The 19,621-nt window shown below is 43.7% G+C and overlaps 1 long non-coding RNA gene across 1 annotated transcript in view; it reads left to right on the top strand.

The window, feature by feature from the left end:
• Positions 1-19,337, top strand: part of LOC116535791 — a 20,064-nt gene extending 727 nt beyond the window's left edge. The window contains exons 2-3 of the long non-coding RNA XR_004262353.1: positions 3,663-3,783; positions 19,054-19,337. This is a non-coding gene — a long non-coding RNA (uncharacterized LOC116535791). The remainder of the gene's footprint in view (positions 1-3,662; positions 3,784-19,053) is intronic.
• The last annotated feature ends 284 nt before the right edge of the window (positions 19,338-19,621 follow it).

Here is a 19,621-nt window from a genome sequence, read left to right as displayed (position 1 = left end):
GAGAGAGAGAGAGAGAGAGAGAGAGAGAGAGAGAGAGAGAGGTGTGGTCTCCTTGGGGAAAGATTTGGAGAAGAACTGGGCCAGGCCCGTTTCAGGGGCTGATAAGCGAGCACTCCACCTGCCCCTCTGAAAGGTTTTACAGACTCATCTGTCCCAGTTTTATGGTCTGATCATCCCACAGGGGACCAGGGGACACCACCTCACCTTTTGATGTCTTACCAGAAACTTGGGTGAGGCTCCCAGGAGCCACAAGGCCCTTCAATCCAGCCAAGGACCCCTGACACAAGCTCCCCGGCCGTCCTTAGTTTTCCTCCTCTCCAGAGGCCTCAGGGAATAGGGAAAAGTCCCAAGCAAGGCCACAGCATGATCTTATGCAAATGGAAATGTGAGGAAAATGATCAATTGTCTTCCTGAAAATGACTTTTTTTTTTTTTTTCTGGTTTCTTTGAGACTCGAGGTTGCCTCGCTGAAACTGAAATCGGTACAAGCTTTCCCGGGAAGACAATGGCTACAAGCCGCACATTAAGTTCTCATGAAAGGCATACCTTTTGTGTGCAAGAGAAGCGTTGTACAGGGTGATTATTTATAATTGCATAATTGTGATTATTTGTGGCAATTATGTGTCTTTCAATATACAAAATTTACAAGTATGGGTAGTTTAAAAACTACATGCTAAGGCGGGGCACCGTGGCGCACGCCTGTAATCCCAACATGTTGGGAGGCTGAGGCGGGCAGATTATCTGAGGTCAGGAGTTCAAGAGCAGCCTGGCCAACATGATGAAACCCTGCTTCTACTAAAAATACAAAAATTAGTGGGGTGTGATGGTGAGTATCTGTAATCCCAGCTACTCTGGAGGCTGAGGCAGGAGAATCACTTGAACCTAGGAGGTAGAGGTTGCAGTGAGCCGAGATCACGCCACTGCACTTCAGCCTGGGCAACAAGAGCGAAACTCTGTCTCAAAAAAAAAAAAAAAAAAAAAAAAAAAAATTAAAACTACATGCTATTCTGGCCATGACCATTTGAGACTTCAGTCTGGGCTTTCTGAATGTGGGTATTTCAAAGTCTCAGGTGGCTGATGGGGGTTCAAGCACTAGTGGTTTCTCATGGGGAGGATGGGTGTTACCTAGATGTCTTAGGTAGGGTCATAGTTCAGTATTTTCAGAACGTATTGCGCTGCTATTAGAGGTAGGAGCTTTTTCACAAAGCATGGTGCTTGTGTATTCATAGGTGTTTTGGCTTATTTATAACTGAGAGGATTTACTGATAGTTATTGAGACTGCGGCATGGGCCAGGCCCTCGGCGGGTTGAGTACTTTATATCTGAACAAACTGACAAGAAGTAGGAATTATGGTCAGGCCATTTTACAAACTGGGGAAACTGAGTTCAGAGAGTTTGGGCCACTGTCCTGTGGCCAGTCAGCTGGAAGGTGGCAGGACTCCCGGACCCTGCCTCTGACCACGTGCTGTGTCTCCAGGGCATGTCCTGTCTCACTGGGCTGTTTGCTCCGTTCAAGGCCTGTTTTCCAATAATAGCCCCTCTTCAAAGAGGCGTATGAATAATGGGAGAAACAGGACTCCAAAGTACTTTTTCTAACCAGCCTGGGCAACATGGCAAAACCCCATCTCTACAAAAAATATAAAGATTCGCCAGGTATAGTGGCACATGCCTGTCATCTCAGTTTCTAGGGAGGCTGAGGTGGGAGGATCTCTTGAGCCTGGGAGGTCAAGGCTGCAGTGAGCTGTGATTGTGCCACTGAACTCCAGCCTGGGTGACAGAGTAAGACTTTGTCTCAAAAAAAAAAAAAAGATGCTTTTTCTAGATCCTAGCTAAACCCCAAGTGTTGAGGCTGAGAGTTACAGGTGGGCCCCGTGCAGGGTGCATCCTCACTCTCGCTGTGTGGTGACATTTGGGAGGACATGGGTGGCTGGAAAGGGCACTGGAGGCTGCCGGGTCCAGCGCTCCTCACTTTCCAGGTGAGGAAACAGGCGCAGTGCAAGTGAGCTGACCCTGTCGAGGTAACAGAGATTTTACCCCACAAATAGACAAAAAGCAAAGAAAATGGACAAACAGTGTTTGAACAAGGCTCTCCTCAACTCACAAGTAGATCAGACAGGAGCAGAAGAAGGAACCAAAGCTAAAACTCATTTATTCTCTTCAAACATATATTGATTTTTAATCAAAAAAGAAAAAAGTTATGTTGTCCAGATCTTGCATTTTGTTCAAGGAAGGGTGATACACACTTGGTTCCTGGCTTCTCTCTTACGAAATAATGGCTTGAGAACTTCTGAACTGGTGGCAGTCCTAAGGCTGTTCTGGGGAGTTGTCCCAGCCCTGTGTTGGCCGTAAGTCGCGTCTGTGGGCATTATCGCATCTTGGCCTCCGTAGCTGGGCTTTTCTGGGCTGTTAACTGCAGGGGCCCTCCCTAGGTGGTCAGAGCTGCGGGGGGTGAAGTTTTGGGAGGATTCAGGGGGTCTTGCTGGGTGTGAGGGAAGCGGCCTTGAATCAGATGTCCATGAGTGGGAGCCAGGCTTCTTGCTCCATGTCTAGCTCCCACACCACCCCTTCCCCCAAAATCAAAGTCCGGGGGAATGAGGAGTAAAGCATTCCAGAGCAGCGCCTCTCTTCCCTCCCCCTCCCCCCCAAATGCCTACCTCTTCATCCTTGTCCCTGTTAAAAACACCACGGGATGATAAGATCACCCCACACAATCTTGCTATAAAACGGTCTATTTCCTCTGCTTGTTATCGGGGTATCAGATCAAAGAAACGGTGCCCAGACCTGGTTATCTAATAACCAAATAAACATCCAGGCGGCCTCCTGGGCCAAGAAAGGGGTGGGGGGGCAGCTCTGAATGAGGCAGGGGACAGGCCTGGGTGTGCTGGGCCCCTCTTGGTGACCATTTCTGCCTCCAGAGTGAGCATGCTGGCTCAGCCCAGAGTCGACCAGATCCTCACAACAACCTGCATGTTACAGATGGAGAAACTGAGGCAGGGAAACCACGTCCCTGTCCTTTGGAAGTGCCTGGTGCACCCCTGAGCCTGGCACATGCCTCACTACACATTTGCTGAGTGAATGAATGAGAGAACAAATGAACTATCACAGAATAAGCACTGGGTTTATCAGAAGACCTGACTGCAAATCTTTTTTTTTTTTTTTTGAGACAGAGTTTCGCTCTTGTTACCCAGGCTGGAGTGCAATGGCGCGATCTCGGCTCACCGCAACCTCCGTCTCCTGGGTTCAGGCAATTCTCCTGCCTCAGCCTCCTGAGTAGCTGGGATTACAGGCACGCGCCACCATGCCCAGCTAATTTTTTGTATTTTTAGTAGAGACGGGGTTTCACCATGTTGACCAGGATGGTCTGGATCTCTTGACCTTGTGATCCACCCGCCTCGGCCTCCCAAAGTGCTGGGATTACAGGCTTGAGCCACCGCGCCCGGCCCTGACTGCAAATCTTAATGCTAGCACATAGCCACTCATCACGGCTGGCGCCAGGGAGGCGAACTGGTGCCCAGGGCTCACCTCGTAACTGCACGCACTCTTGAGCAGACACAGGTGCAGATAGCCCCTCCAGGTGAATGTCTTCTCAGTTTGAGCCCTGGGTGCCTCCCCCAGTCCCAGCCCTGCAATTCCCTCTGCATCTGTTTCTTCTTCTATGAAATAGGATGAAGCTGTGCCACCCAGTAGGAATTAGAAGATCAGGTCCCAGAAGTGAGCATTGGGTGCAGGATCCAGTCTTCTCAGGCGCTGAGATCCATGGAGAGAAGTTGAAGCTCACACAGCTGGTATGTGCTGGACCCAGAATGGAAACCTGGTCTGGGCTCGAAAGTCTGCCTCCTCAGCCTGAACCTAAACTACTTAGGTCCTCCAGGGAAGGCAGGTTGTGGCAACATCTTGGGCTGTCTGGGGACTCTCCAACCAGCCCTCAAATCTGTATAGTTCTTCTTGCTTCATCTGGCTAGCGTTTGTATGATGGGGGCTGGGGGAGGATGGTATTGGAGGGCTCAACCTAGCACCTGGCACATAAGCGTTCAGTGAACGTGTTTTGAACGAATGTATTAATTGGGTAGATGAATGGATGGGTGGGTGGGTGAGTGAGTGGGTGGATGGATGGATGCGTTGGTGAGTAAGCGGGTAGATGTGTGAGTGGGTGAGTGGATGGGTGGATGGGCTAATGGGTGGATGGGTGGGTGAGTAAATGGATAGATGGATGAATGAGTGGGTTGATGGGTGGATGGGTATGTGAGTGGGTAAGTAAATGGGTGAGTGGGTGGGTGGGTGGATAGGTGGGTGGGTTAATGAGTGAGTGAATGGATAGGTGGATGAGGGAGTGAGTGGGTGGATGGATGGTAGGGTGGGTGGATGAATAGATGAATGGGTGAGTGGATGGACAGGTGACGGACGGGTAAGTAGGGGCTAATGAGTGGATGGGTGAGTGAGTGGGTGGGTGGATGGTTGGGTTGGTGGGTGGATAGGTGAGTGGGTGGACAGGTGATGGATGGGTAGGTGGGGGGACTAATGAGTGGGTGGTTTTGTGAGTGGGTGAGTGTATGGGCGGGTGCGTGGATGATGAGCACTGCAGTTGCCACAATTGTTGCGCACACTGAATGGTTTGTTAATTTACTAGTAACAATTCTTTAATGTGTTAACCAAGCTGTGGAGATACATCTTAAGGGGTGCACTTCCACAAAGATGGGGCCTCATGTTCTTGTGAACAGCGTCAGCACCAGCGTGAAAGGCAAGTGCTGTTGAGTGAAGAGCAAATGCTTGCTCTTATGTTGCCAGCCTTGTTTGCCTGGGAGGTTTGGGAATTTGTTTTTGTTAAATCTCTGGGTCCCCAGCCCAGCTCAAACCTCTCACTGATGCCAGGGCCACTCATGGCAGGCTGTGGAATGGTGGCCGAGCAGCTGGGTCTGGCACTAATAGCCTCTCAATACAGCACCCAGGGAGGTGGTGGAAGTGACCATTTGAAGCTGTGTAGACCCACTGGGCTTGCAGACAGTCTGTAGAAAGAATGGGCTGGCTTTGTTCATTTTACTTGGGAAGCAAGAAAATTCAGCCCAAGCGAGGGCTTCTGTTGATGGAGGATGGAGGAGAGGCTGCCCACTCATGGTAGAAGGAAGCCTGCAGGTGTCTAACGGGGCTCAGGTCTGGGTGCCACCACTCACGAGGTACATGACTTTGAGCCTTTGGGCACAGCCTTCTGAGCCTTGTGTTGCTCATCTGCAAAGGGAGAATCCTCAGGTTTTGGGAGAATGTAATGAGGTGACACAAGTAAAGCCCTCAGTGTGGGGCCTGGTGGGCTGCAGGTCCTTGGAAAGAGGGCAAATGTCACCATTATTTCAGAGGGGACTGGTTAGGTTTGTGGATGAGTGGCTCACATCACCCAAGACCCCATGTTGGGCTCAGCACTGCAGGGTGTTGGAGCTGGGAGGCCTCTGCAGGCCAGGTCCACTCATTTTCAGATGGCCTCTTGGGAGCCACCTAGAGAGGAGAGGACAGGGAAGGGAGGCAGAGAGGCCAGTCTCTGAGCCTCCTCCTCCCCAGTGTCATCTCAGGGTCATCATAGTGCTCTTCATGGGGTGGGAAGTGGTGGCCCCGAGTGTCTATCAAACATGAAGACTGCAAAGAGGGATCCATGGTGGTCAGAGCAATGAGATACGCGATGATATAGAGAAAGCTAGAAAGCACACTGTCTCCTGAGCAGAAGCACGTTCATGTACACCCAGAACACAAACCTGCATGCAAGTGTTGCATGCTTTTCACATGTGTGTGTATCTAAGGCAGTCCATCACACATACTCCAGGGGATGTCTTTTAGGAGGAGGAAGGAAGGAAATGGGTGTGGAGATGGGAGGGGCAAAGGGAAAAATTTATACAACAAGAAAATAAGACAACTGAGGGTCCCAACATAGACCAAGGTTGTTGGCATGCCATGAACTCAGTAATGTCAAATGCAAACTTCTGTGTCTGGGGTCTAAAAAGTCTGATAAGCAAAAGAGACTATGGAGAGACTGAGGCACAGCAAGGGGCAAGGGGATGGCCAAATGGTGGTTGGGTGTCACCCAGACACTCAGGTCTCTCTGGTCGTGGAACTGACAGTCTGGAGTTACATAGCTCCACCACTGTAGAAGAGCATGGTTCGGGCTCCATTCTCTGATGTCTGCTAATGTGTGCAGAAGAACTGCTTGGAGCAGGGTCTCACCTTTCCATACCCATTGCCCACCCCCACCCACCACTCATCTACCAGCTGAGTTGCAAGAAAAGGCAAAGCTATTGTGATAGAGTCCTTGTTTTGAGAGGCTTTTGTCAGCGGGAGAAAGAAAAGTTCGGGGACGTGTGGCTTCAAATCATGCCGGTTATAAAGTTTCTTGTTAGCCCCCATTATAAAAATCAATATACACCATGGAATACTATGCAGCCATAAAAAAGGATGAGTTCATGTCCTTTGTGGGGACATGGATAAAGCTAGAAAACATCATTCTCAGCAAACTGACACAAAAACAGAAAACCAAACAACTGCATGTTCTCACTCATAAGTGGGTCTTGAACAATGAGAACACATGGACACAGGGAGAGGAACATCACACGCCAGGGCCTGTTGGGGGGTGGGGGTCTGGGGGAGGGATAGCAGCGGGTAGGGGGATAGGGGAGGGACAGCATTAGGAGAAATATCTAATGTAGATGATGGGGTGATGGATGCAGCAAACCACAATGGCACATGTATACCTATGTAACAAACCTGCATGTTCTGCACATGTACCCCAGAACTTAATTAAAAACAAATCAATGTATGCTTTTCATGTAGGATTTTAAAAGCATGAAGTTTATCATTTCTTTCCTATTGTAAAATTAAGTGTTCCTAATATACTATTTGGAAAAAACAAAGTGGAAAGAAGAAAAATGAAAGCCATGCATAGTCCTTCAACCCAGGGACAACCCCTGCTAACGCTCGGATGGATGAATTTTACATCTACATGTATATATTCTGATCTACGGTCAAATTTAATAATGTGAATGCCTTAATAAACCATTCACTCCTTAATTTCATCTTTTAGATCAATTTCCTTGTCTTTAAGGAACTGTTAGATGCAAGGCTATGGGTGGTGGGGGAGGGACATGAAAAAAGAGACTTTCATTTTTGGCCAAAAAATCCTGCATGTTGGATTTGCCTTTGTTTTGTTTTGCTTTGAGCCTTTCGCCTTGTTAGGCAGCTGTTTGTAAACTTTCTGCTGCTCTGGATTTCAGTCTGGAAGCAGCACATTGATTTTAAACAGAAATACCTTAAAGGAGGTGGTGTTTGGGAGGGTTGCAATCCCCCACTATCAGCTTGCAAGTGGTTCCATTCTGCTGGCACGTTATGTCAATAAGAGGCTTGGTCCATCACGCAGGGAGCAGGTTAGCTAAATTCAGGGTGAACAGATGGCACGTTCTGTTTCTCTTCTGGCTGTCTTCCTAGTTTGGGGGTCTTGGGGAATCAGAAAAGCAAAATTTAGGGGCAGGGATCTTACAAGTGCTCACAGCACAACCCAAGCCTAAGACCTTACTTATTTTTCCCTTCTTTCCCTCTTCTTTTTTTTTCAGTTTACAATTAACACTCACCATTTAGTCTCCACCCCTCCTTCTTGAAATGGAATTTTTATCTCTTGATTCATGCTACAAAATAAAATCCCTGTTTATTCAGTTGCATGAATAATTGATAAGCTTTTTCCAACTTGCCAGAAGCAACTTAGCCGTCTCGCCTTGCGGCCTGGAACCCCTGGCAATTTCCGGAGCATTGGCAAGAGACCTTTGCACAGTTTCTGCACGGAGTCCACTGACTCTCTGTCTCAGAGGTGGGGGTGTATCTCTTGATTCTGACTCGTTAGTTACAGACTAGGCACTGAAGTTTCCAGCACCAGGGATGTGTGGGGCTGGGGGAGGGAGGGGCATGTCAGCGTCCCCTTAGATTTTCTGAACTCATGTCTGTGACAGGTGCGGACCTGGATTCCACTGGGAGCGGCGCCCACCCCCCCGCCCCCCGCCCCCCGCCCCGGGCTTTAGAGTTCACAGCATTAATTAACTCTAATCTGTTCCCTGATAGTTTAAAGCAGGCCCAGGATGTGAAGGCATTTTCTTTCCTGCACAGTTAATGGACTTAATGAGATAACAGTGAGAATCTGTGTTTAGGCTCTGTCGGGCATTTGGCTCTCTGGCCATGTTTATATGATAAAAGGCAGTGGGCTGTTATTTATGCACTTAGCTGGGGTTTATTCTTTTTAAACAGGCCTAGACAGCTACTTGTTGTATTTGGCTCATGCTAGCTTAAAAGGGGAGTTTATAGACCTTACTGCAGAATGTCCCAATTCTTCAAGGCCAAGGTAAATGCGAGTTGGGGTGGTAGTAAAGTTGCAAACTGCCCTTAAGAAAAACGGTTAATAAGACAGTGTTCCCTCCACCCCTGCCCTCCCCTTGGTTATCCCACCCCAAAAGCCTTCCCACCGGGCTTCAGGGTGACAAACGCTTGGATTTGATGAAGCTGAGATTTTCTTGTGCTTTTGTTGACAGCAGGGCAGCTTTATTGAAACTTGCTGAAAGAAGCTAGCTTCGAAGGTTCTGCCAAGACTCTACATCCCAGGGGAAGCAGGGCTTTGACTTAAGATACTCACATCTGTCAACCACAGGCGTTCATTCACTTTTCTCTTTCATTTGGGGAAGGTAGGGAGAAAATGAATCAGAGGCTGATTTTTTTTTTTTTTTTTGGTCTGTTTTCCCCAAGCTCCAGGAAATTAAGAAACAGGCCATTAGTTTTAGCAAACAATTTAAACAGAGTAAAACCGGATCTCCCACCAAAGGCCAAGGACCATGAGGGGTCTGAGTGCCCCTGGCCCTGCTTGTGGACTCTGCGGGTCGTGGAGGAGCCATGAGATGGTAAGAGAGCTGTGGGTGATACAGGATGATGTGTGTGACAGTCCTCCCTGTGTTTTTTTTGCTACCATATTTATCATAGCTTAGATGTGTGTGGCCTGGTGGCTCCAGAGAAGGGTGAACAGCAAGGGTTTTTGGGGTGCCATGGCCCAGGCCTTAGCCTGAGCGTTGTGGGTAGCCAGTGGGTGGCTGCATGCATTGGCGTGGACCAGTGGGCATTTCCTTGGAAGCCAGTCCCTGAGATGGCTCTGGGCGGCCACTCCTGCATCTCACCTAAATCCACAGGGTTCAGCTGTATCTCCAGGGCTTATTGAAAAGGAGAGTATATGGCGGATTTCAGCATTCGTATTCTATAAAGACTTTATAAGGGGTGGGGGACAGGAACAAAGAAACCAGTGCTGGTGATCCTGCCCCCACAGTAATGTCTGCTCCAGTCTGGATCTGGGACAGGGGCCAGGCCCTGTTGTTCCTGGTGGAATGCAGGTCCAAGGACCTCGGCTGTGTGGGTGGCTCGCCGCCATGCGTGTGATTTTGATGTTTGTACGTTTGTTGTACCACATGAACCAGTCTTGAATGGCTGTTCTGAGTAAATGGGATGATGTGGGTGAAGCCCAAAGACCAGAGCTTGGCACAGGGCCATGCTGGATAATGCTGACTCGTGGTGATGAGGGGAAGGAGGAGGCAGGATCCCATGAGTCAGGAGCCCAGGCTCCAGTGCAGCTGAACTGCTGTCCACCAGTGTGATCTCAGCAAGCCTCTCTCCATCTGGACACAGATGGTTCATCCATTAAACATCCCAGGTGCATTGAAGGGAGGTGAACTGTGTCCAGTATGGTCTTCAGTTGTGGGAGGCTGATACCCTACAACTTTCCGTCTCCTGGGGTTTTTACTTATTACAAGGTAAAATACAGTCTTATTACAGAAAACTAGAAATGAGAAAAGCCTGTCACCCAGTCACTCATTCAACAAATGCCTATTGGGAGGGGTGGGAGATGAGCCCCTGGTGGGAACAGGGTGAAGCCGTGGACTTTCTCTGGGTGTGATGAGAGCAGCTGGAGGGCTTTGAGGATCCCCAAAATTCAAAACTCAGTTGTGGGCAGCTATACCAGGAGAGGCAGAACCTCTGAAGGTTTCTGACTCCAAAAGCCAGCGAAAATGCAGATTTCATGAGAAGGGGTGAAGCTTAGGGCCCTGCCAGGCAGTGATGCTTTCTCAACTTTGGGGACAGTAAAATGCACAGACCCCAGGGAAGGAGACCAGAAAGGAGGCTTCAAAGTGTGCATGCTCTGGGAAGGTGGCAGGGAAACGCAGCAAAAAACTGCTGGGGACCCTGCCAGGCTGCCTCCCTTGGAGGCCCAGCTTGAGGGTTGGTGTTTCCCACCAGAGATGGCGGAGATGATGATTTCAGGCTCTGTGTAGATAAGGAATGAACTATCATTGAATCTTTTCTTGGTTGTATTGTTACAGAAAGTCTCTGTTGGGTGCTGGTGTACTTCAACACCACTTAACACTTGTCAAGCTCTCCTTTACTAAGGTAAAGCAGTCCTGACCCAGAGCTTCTGATCAGGGAGCACTATCTAGCCAAAATTTTATTTTGATGCTTTGTTTTCATTGCCTTTAAAACAAAAGATGGTTATCTTCCATTTGCCATGAAAGATACTGCTTCCCATTTCTGTCTTTTACCCACTTTTCATTAAGGTATAATTTGCATGCAGCAAAGTCTAGTCTTTTTAGTGTACAGTTCTGTGAATTTCGATAAATGTATCTGGTGTGTAACCATTATATCAAGATACAGAAGGGTTCCTTCACCCTTAATTCCTTTCTTGGGGATGACAACCTCTCTTCACCCTCAGTCCTTTGCAACTAATAATCTGTTTTGTTTTTTTTTTGTTTTTTTTTTTTTTTTTTTTTTTTTTACTATAGTGTTGTCTTTTTCAGCATGTCCCATAAACAGAATCTTATCGCACCTGGCCTCTTGAGTCTGGCTTCTTTCACTTAGCAGAATGCATCTGATATCCATTCGCACTGTGCCTGTATCAGTAGTTGATTCATTTTTAATAATGAGTGGTGTCCAGTTGTAGGGCTACACTACAATTCGTTGAGGGACATTAGGGTTGTTTCCAGATTTGGCAGTTACAAATAAAGCCCCTATAAACATTCATGTACAGGTTTTTCATGAGCATGGGTTTTCATTTCTCTTAGGTAAGCACTGATAAGTAGAATCACTGTGTTGTCTAATACATGCATGTTTAACTTTGTAAGAAACTGCCAAGCTGTTTATCAGAGCAGCCATGCTATTTTGCATTCCTACCAGCAATGTTTGAGAGTTCCAGTTGCTCCATATCCTCATCAGCACTTGATATTGTCAGACTTTTTTGGTTTTTGTTTGTCTAATGTCTAATGGGTGAGTACTAGTATCTCATTGTGGTTTTAATTTGTATTTTCCTGATGACTAATGATGTTTAACACCCTTTTATGGGTTTATTTGAAATTCCTATATTTTGTTTGATGAAGATTTCAAAGCTTTTGCCTATTTTAAAATTTAAATTGTTTGTGTTCTTATTATTAAACTTATTATTGAGTATTCTTTACATATTCTGGATACAAGTTCTTTACTATATATGCTATTAGCAAATTGTTCTTGTAGCTTTCTTATTAATTTTCTTAATGATGTATTTTGGAGATTGTATTAATTAGTCCGTTCTCATGCTACTAGTAAAGACATACCTGAGTCTGGGTAACTTAAAAAGGAAAGAGGTTTAATTGACTCACAGTTCAGCATGGCTGGGGAAGCCACAGAAAATGTACGATCATGGAGGAAGGGAAAGCAAACATGTCTTTCTTCACATGGCAGCAGGAAGGAGAAGTGCTGAGCGAAAGGGGTAAAAGCTCCTTAGAAAACCATCAGATCTTGTGAAAACTCACTATCCTAAGAACAGCAGCATGAGGGTAACTGCCCCTGTAATTCAATTACCTCCCACCAGGTACCTCCCATGACATGTGGGGATTTTGGGAACTACAATTCAAGATGAGATGTGAGTGGAAACACAGCAAACCATATCAGAAATCGTAGGTTGTTAATTTTGATCAAGTATAATTTATCAACTTTTTCTTTCGTGAATTATATTTTTGGGGCTATATCTAAGAAATGTACGCTTAATCTAGGGGTCACAAAGATTTTCTTCAATGTTTTCTCCTGAAGGTTTCATAGTTTAAAGTTTTACATTGAAGTCTATGATCTATTTTGAGCTAATTTTTGGATATAGTATGAGATATGAATAGAGGTTCATTAAAAAAATAAATATCCAATTATTCCAACACCATTGGTTGAGAAGACTACTTTTGTTTCCTACTTAATTGCTTTTGCAACTGTGTCCTAGTCAACTGACCCTCTCTGTAGAGGCCTGTATCTGGACTTTATAGTCTGTTATATTGGCCTATATCTCTGCCCTTTCTCTAATTCCATATTCTCTTGAATACCTTACCTTTGTGCTAAATCACGTAGGGTGACTCTGTTCTTTAAAATATATTCTTCTGGTCAGCTGTGGTGGCTTACATCTGTAATCCCAGCACTCTGGGAGGCCAAGATGGAAGTACTGGTTGAGACCAGGAGTTCATGACCAACCTGGGCATCATAGAGAGACCCCCATCTCTACAAAAAATAATTTAAAAAAATTAACTGAGCATGGTGACATGGGCCTGTAGTCCCAGCTACTTAGAGGGCTGAGGCAGGAGGTTTGCTTGACTTGAGCCCAGGAGTTTGGGGCTGCAGTGAGCTGTGTTGTTCTACTGCATTCCAGCGTGAGTGACAGAGCAAGACCTTGTCTCTAAAAAATATAATAATAAAATATATTCTCCTATTATAACTTTATTCTTTTTCACAATAGCTTTGGTTATTTTTTCTTTATCTTTTCATAAAAATTTTATAATCTGCTTGTTGATTTCTACAAAAATTCTGCATTATTTTTAAGACAGGGTCTTGCTTTGTTGCCTAAGCTGGAGTGCAGTGGCATGATCCTGGCTCACAGCAGCTTTGACCTTCTGGGCTCAAGGAATCCCCCTGCCTCAGCCTCCCAAAGTGCTGGGATTACACGTGTGAGCCACCACGTCCAGTCCCCCATGGGTTTTGATTATAATTATGCTGACTGTATAAATCACTTTGGAAGAATTGACATCTTCACAATGTTGTCTTTATCAACATGGCATGTCTTTCCATTTATTTAGGTTTTTGATTTCCTTTATCATTGTTTCTTGGTTTTCAGCATATAGAACTTGTACGTCTCTTATAAGATCCATACCTATGTATTTTATAGGTTTTGGTGCTATTGTAAGTGGCATCTTAAAAAATTTAAATTTTCATTGTCAGTATACAGAAATACAATTAGTTTTTGAATATGGATCTTATTAATGTGACCTTGCCAAACTCACTTTTTAGTTTCAGTAGCTTTTTAATAGACTCTTTGAAATTTATATGTAGAATTATCATGTAGCAATAGAGTTTGAATAACTTCTATTGACCTATCCTCAGGTTAGTTGATTCTTTTCTTACCTGTGTTGAGTTTACTAATGAGTCTATCAAAATCATTCTTTATCTGTGTGAGTGTGGTTTTTACTTCCAGCATTTCCAATTGATTTTTTTTCTTGCAGTTTCATTCCTCTGCTGAAATTACCCGTGATGATTCATGATGTTCTCATTTCCAGTTGAGCCTGTAACATATTATTCATAGTTATTTTAAATTCCTATCAATTTTGTTTCTACCTTTTCAATGTGAACGTCTTTCTTCCCTTGCCTTATTGTACCAATACAGTGTTAGGAGGAATGAGCCAATATAATTCCTTGTTCTCGATCTTAGGGGAAAAGCATTGTCTTTCACTGTTATGTATGACATTAGAGTTGTAGGTTTTTTGTAATATCCTATATCAGGTTGAGATTGTTCCCCTCTAGTCTTTGTTTCCTGAGAGTTTTTATCATGAATATGTGTTTATAAAATGCTTCTCCTGTATCTCTTCTGATGATCATTTGATTTTTATTTTTTAGTTTGATGGTATTATATTGAATATTGACATTACATTGAATATTGATTATTAAATTTTATTTTTTATTCTTTCATTTGATGATATTACATTGAATCGTGATATTACAGTAAAATACATTGATTGATTTTTTTGAATGTCAGACTATCCTTGTATTCTTGAAATAAACCCCACTTGGCTGTAGTGTACTATCTTTTTTATATATAGTGGATTTGATTTGCTTGCATTTTGTTGAGGATGTTATCTATATTCATGAGGATTATTTGTCTGTAGTTTTCTTTTATAATATATATTTACTTTATAATGTTTTGGTGTGGTTTAGATGTCAAGGTTATACTGATCCCATAAAATGAGTTTGGAAGTGTGCCCTTTTTTTTTTTTTTTTTTTTGTATTCTGGGAGAATGTGTGTAAAATTAGTATTATTTCTTTCTTAAATATTCTCTAGAAATAACCAGTGTAGCCATTTGGGCCCGGAATGAGCTAGCTTCCTTCCTTACTTCCATCTCTTTCTCTCTCTCTCTTTCTTTCTGTCTTTCTTTTATTCTTCCCCTCCCTCCCTCCCTCCCTCCCTCCCTCCCTTCCTTCCTTCCTTCCTGTTCTGACTGCTAGTGAGAGATTTCTTTTTCAGAATGTTTTGCCCAGGCACAGTGGCTCACACCTATAATCCCAGCACTTTAAGAGGCTGAGGTGGGTGGATCAACTGAGGTCGTGAGTTCAAGACCAGCCTGGTCAACATGGTGAAACCCTATCTCTACTAAAAATACAAAACTTAGCTCGGCATGGTGTCAGGTGCCTGTAATCCCAGCTACTCAGGAGACTGAGACAGGAGAATCACTTGAACCCAGGAGGTGGAGGTTGCAGTGATCCCAGGTTGCACCACTGTGCTCCAGCCTGGGTCGCAGAGCAAGACTCCATCTCAAAAAATAAAGTTTTAATTATCCATTTATATTTCCTTAATAGATACAGGATTATTCTTTGTAAAGTGATTTTCAATGTTCTGTCTTCCACTCCTGATATTGATCGTTTGTGTTGTCTTTTTCCACTGGTCAGTCTTGTTAGAGGTTTATCTGTTTTATTAATTTTTTTCAAAGTTGCAGCTTTGGATTTCATTATTTTCTTTTCTCAATTTCATTAATGTCTACTCTTATCTTTATTATTTCCTTCCTTTTGTTTATGATTCTGTTTTATCTTCACTAATGGCTTATCATTATTTATATCTCTTGAAAAATTTTTAGTTGTTGACTTAAGTTTTACAATACCCATCTTTAATTAAAACTTCTAACCTCGAATAATATGATACTACTTTATAGCTAGTCTAAGAAACTTATAAAATATGCAAATTATTCTTTTCTCCAACACTCCTGTGTCATTGGTGTCATATATTAGTATTTTACATATGTTATGAATACACAATAGCTTGTTACCACTTTTGTTTTCACTCCTTCTTTTTTGAAAGTCAGTTATCTTTTAGATTAGGAGTTGACAATTTTTTTCTGTAAGGGGTCAAAGAGTAAATATTTGGATCTTATAGGCCAGAAATTCTGGACTCTGTCATAGTGTAAAAGCAGCCATAGACAATACAAACATGAACTTGTGTGACTTTTGTCCAGTAAAAAATTTTATTTACAAAAACAGGCAGTGGGCTAGATTTAACCTACAGGCTGGGATACATTTTGGATTGATAGTTTTTGTTGTTGTTTGAGCATTTGTCTTCTGGCTTGCCTAACATCTCATGGGAAGTCTGATGTAATTCTTATCTTTGTTCCTCTGTATGTATCATTTTTCTCTGCCTACCTTTATGATTTTCTCTTTATCTTTAGTGTTCAGCAGTTTGAATAGGCCATTTCTAGGTGTTTGTTTTTGTTTAATTTATCCTAGCTGCTGTACTCTAAGCTTCCTGGATCTGTGGCTTGGTGTTTGCCATTACTTTTGAAAAATGCTTTTTGTATAATTTCAGCTATTTTAATGTATTAATATCGGTTTTGTAGTCCATAAAATGGTTTTTTTGTTGTTGTTCATGTTTCTTGTGTACTTGGGTGGAGTGTTTTATGAATGTCAATTAGATAATTATTCAAATATATTTTTCTGCCTCATTCTGTCTTCTCATTCTGAAATTCCAATTTCCGTTCTGTTAGACAATTTGTTATTGTCTCACAATTCTTGGATACTCTGCCTATTTTTAAAACTCTTTTTCCTTTTTGAGCTTGAATAATTTCTATTCACTTATGCTCAAGTTAGTCGATTCTTTTCTTACCTGTGTTAAATTTACTAATGAGTCTATCAAAATAATTATCTTTATGAGTGTGTTTTTTATTTCAAGCATTTCCATTTGATTTTTTTTTCTTATAGTTTCACTCCTCTGCTGAACTTACCCATGTGATAATTCATGGTGTTCTTATTTCCACTACAGTCTATAACATATTAATCAGTTATTTTAAATCCTATCTAATAATTCCATCATCTGTATCATAGCTGTGTCTAATTATGTTGATTCTTTTGTCTCTTGACAGTGTGCTGTTTTATTTTTTCCCTCACTTCTTTGAATGCCTCACATTTTTTTTTATTGAAAGCCAGACATCTTGTGTAGGACAATAGATACTGAGGTTTTAACATCTGGGAATGGAGCATGTCTTTATTTCTGTTAGGACTTCAGTATGGGCAGTTGAGTTGGTCTATTTAGTAATTCAGCTGTGTTAGGTTTCATTGTTGGCTATAGTTGCTCCTAGTGTGCCATCAGCTTCATAGTCCTCCTGTGTTAGTTTTAGTTTAGGTTGGGTACTAACTTAGAGGATTTTTTTCAACATCTGCTCCACCCTCAACTTTCAGTTTTCCTTTGTGCTTTGCCATAGATTGAGTCTCTCTTCCGTCTCTTGTCCCTCTTTCAGGAACAGACCACTGTTACCTGCTACTCCGTGTTTGTTTGCCTCTTAATAGAGGTTGGTGAATATTCTCTGTTGTGTTGACTGTGTCTCAGTCTTAGCCAGGCACTTTGTGGTTCTGTCCAGCTCCCAGCTATCGGTCTGGGCTTAGAATGTATTCCTGCTTGCCCTACGGTGCACCAGGAAGAGTGTGAGGGGGGATTTGCTGTTGTTGAAGTTTCCTTCAGTCAGCTTCAATAATTTTCATTAGTGTCCTCATGGCAGCGGGTTTCATTGCCCTTCCCCTAGATGTTTTTAGGGAGATCCGGGTGAGGCTTTGTGCCTTTTCTGCAGTGGTTTCTCCCCCACTCCCCTAGTCCTATGCTGTAAGGAATGTTTTCTCAGTATTCTCATGTTGCCCTCTCCTGTCTTTTGTGAGCACTTAGTTCAGCTATGGAAACAAGCCTGCATATAGAGTGAATTCCTCTTATGTCTGTGGCTGTCAGAAGTGCCATATAGTCTCAGCAGCCCAGGCTCAGCCTTCAGCAATTTGTTAAATATTCTAGCTATTTTTTTTTCCTACCAGCATCCAATGACATCTACTCCAGGTAAGCAAATATTCAAGTCCTGGCTCTCCTTGGAGGTACCTATATTTCCTTACATTTCAGGCTAGCTGGTTGCTTTGCAAACTCAGGTCTCTGCTGGATTAAAGAAAAGTTGCAAAATTTTAAATTACCTGCCTTGGTTTTTATTGGAGTAGTGAGGATGGGAGTGATGGTCTTTCCGGTTTTCTACATCTGAAGCAGTTCATCTTCTTTTAAAAATAAATTTTCTCCAGTAAAAACAATGTGTCCTTTAATATATTAATGGTATGAAGCAAAGCAAATGCTATGAAGCAAAGTTAATCATACAAAGGCACCTACAACAGCGCTTTGGAGTCAGCATTCTGTCTCATGTTTTCAGTGCGACTTTGGAGAAGGTACTGGACCTTGAGCATCAGTTTCTGTTTCATTGTCTGTACAATGGAGATAGTTATCTACAGAATTAAAAGAGCTAGTATATCAAAAATGCTGGCTGATGTTAAATGCTCCACTAACTTGATAAATTAACAGATGTTATTAATTTACATGGATCTAAAGACAGTCTCTGCAGTGTGGAAGGCAGTCCCAGATGCACAGTTGAGAAATGAGGTGACTCTTCTCTGTGTGATTCCCAAGTCTCCTGGACTCTGGCTGGCATAAGTTTGTGTGTGTGTGTGTGTGTGTGTGTGTGTGTGTGTGTGTGTGTGTGTATGAGAATGTTCACTGATAGAATTTTCTGAAGTAGCTTCTGCCACTACTACCACCATTCGAAGCATACTCTAAGGCAAAAGAAGGAAATATTTAAAGAATGTGAGAGACAGTGAAAATATCCAGCCCAAGACCAGGCATAAAGAAAGTCCCCAGGAAACATTAGCAAAGTGAGAAGGGAATGTACAAAGAGGGGAGAAGTATGTGTGGCTGGGAGTAGATCCCCCAGCTGAGCCCCTGCTGGACCCTTGGCACTCCTGAGCCTCAATTTCTCATTAGCAAGATGGGAGGACCCTCTGCTGCCCTCCTTCACCTCCTATGATTGTTATGAAGCTGAAACAGACCATGCCTGTGACCATTTGGAAACTCCACAAACATATCCGGCATTAGTGTTAAAAATGATCACTCAAACCCATTCTGAAAGGTTGAAGGATACATGAAAAGTGGACCTTGGGGCCTTCTCAATTATGGCTTCAGAAATAGTTAAGGTAAAGTCGGGCGGCAAGTGATCAATGCCTCTCGATGTTTCTTTCCCAAGGAGGCACTCAGATTTTTGTGGCTGCCTGACATGTTTCTTAACAAGTTACTTCCAACTGGAGAAACATCAGTAGCTGTCGAGGCCACAGTCTGTCTGGCTGATTTATACAAATCGGGGAAACAATATCTCCAGCCTGTTCTTTGATCTTGGTTTGAAGCAAGTCAACTTAAACACTCGTGGGGGCTGGAAGGCGATCCTTCATATAAATGTATCCACAAATCTTTCTTGGATGCTCAGGGTGAGGCCTCTGCTAGTTGCTTCAAAGGCCTCATCCATCATGACAGGGGGAATAAAAACTCAAGTTATGCTTTATTAATCTTATTGATTGCCACCCTTGACCCAGCTCAACCCAGATCCAACTGTGGCAGGAATTTCTAACTCAACTTTTGCTGTAGTACTGCACTTCCTATGCCACAATCCTCTCTGTAGCCTCCCTCCCTGGCCCTGGCACCTCTCTTTAATCAAGAAGAGCAGCAGGAAAGGAAGGAAGATCTCATTGCTGGAGACCAAGTGCTGTGGTCATTAAGGGGGCCAACTCTGGAGCCTGACTGCCTGGGTCTGAATCCCAGCTCCAGCATATGCTGACCTTGGTTCTAGAAACCTGCCCCTCCTCAGAGTCCCCATTTATAAATTTATATGGTGCATTGGCAGGAGTCGTATCAGATAAACAGAATCAGGAATATATATATATATCTGGGAATTGGCTATGGGACTGTGGAGTCTGGCTTAGTAAGTCTGAAATCTGCATGGCAGGCTGGCAGGCTGGAGGCCTGCAGGCAGGAGATGAGGCTGTGGATGAGATCGGGGCAAAATCGCATCTTCCTCAGCGAACCTCAGTTTTGCAGTTGAGGTCTTTCCACTGATTAGATGAGGTCCCCAGATTATTAAGGATGATCTTTACTTAAAGTCCCCTGACTGTGGACACTAACGCATGATGACTATAATACCGTCACAGCAGCACCTGCATTAGTGCTTGGTGGAATAACTAGGTACAGGA

The sequence above is a fragment of the Sapajus apella genome, unplaced genomic scaffold (assembly GCF_009761245.1).
Source record: "Sapajus apella isolate SASKATOON/1434 unplaced genomic scaffold, GSC_monkey_1.0 scaffold96, whole genome shotgun sequence".
Taxonomy (NCBI): Eukaryota; Metazoa; Chordata; class Mammalia; order Primates; family Cebidae; genus Sapajus; species Sapajus apella.
This window is presented reverse-complemented; position numbering and strand designations above follow the sequence as displayed.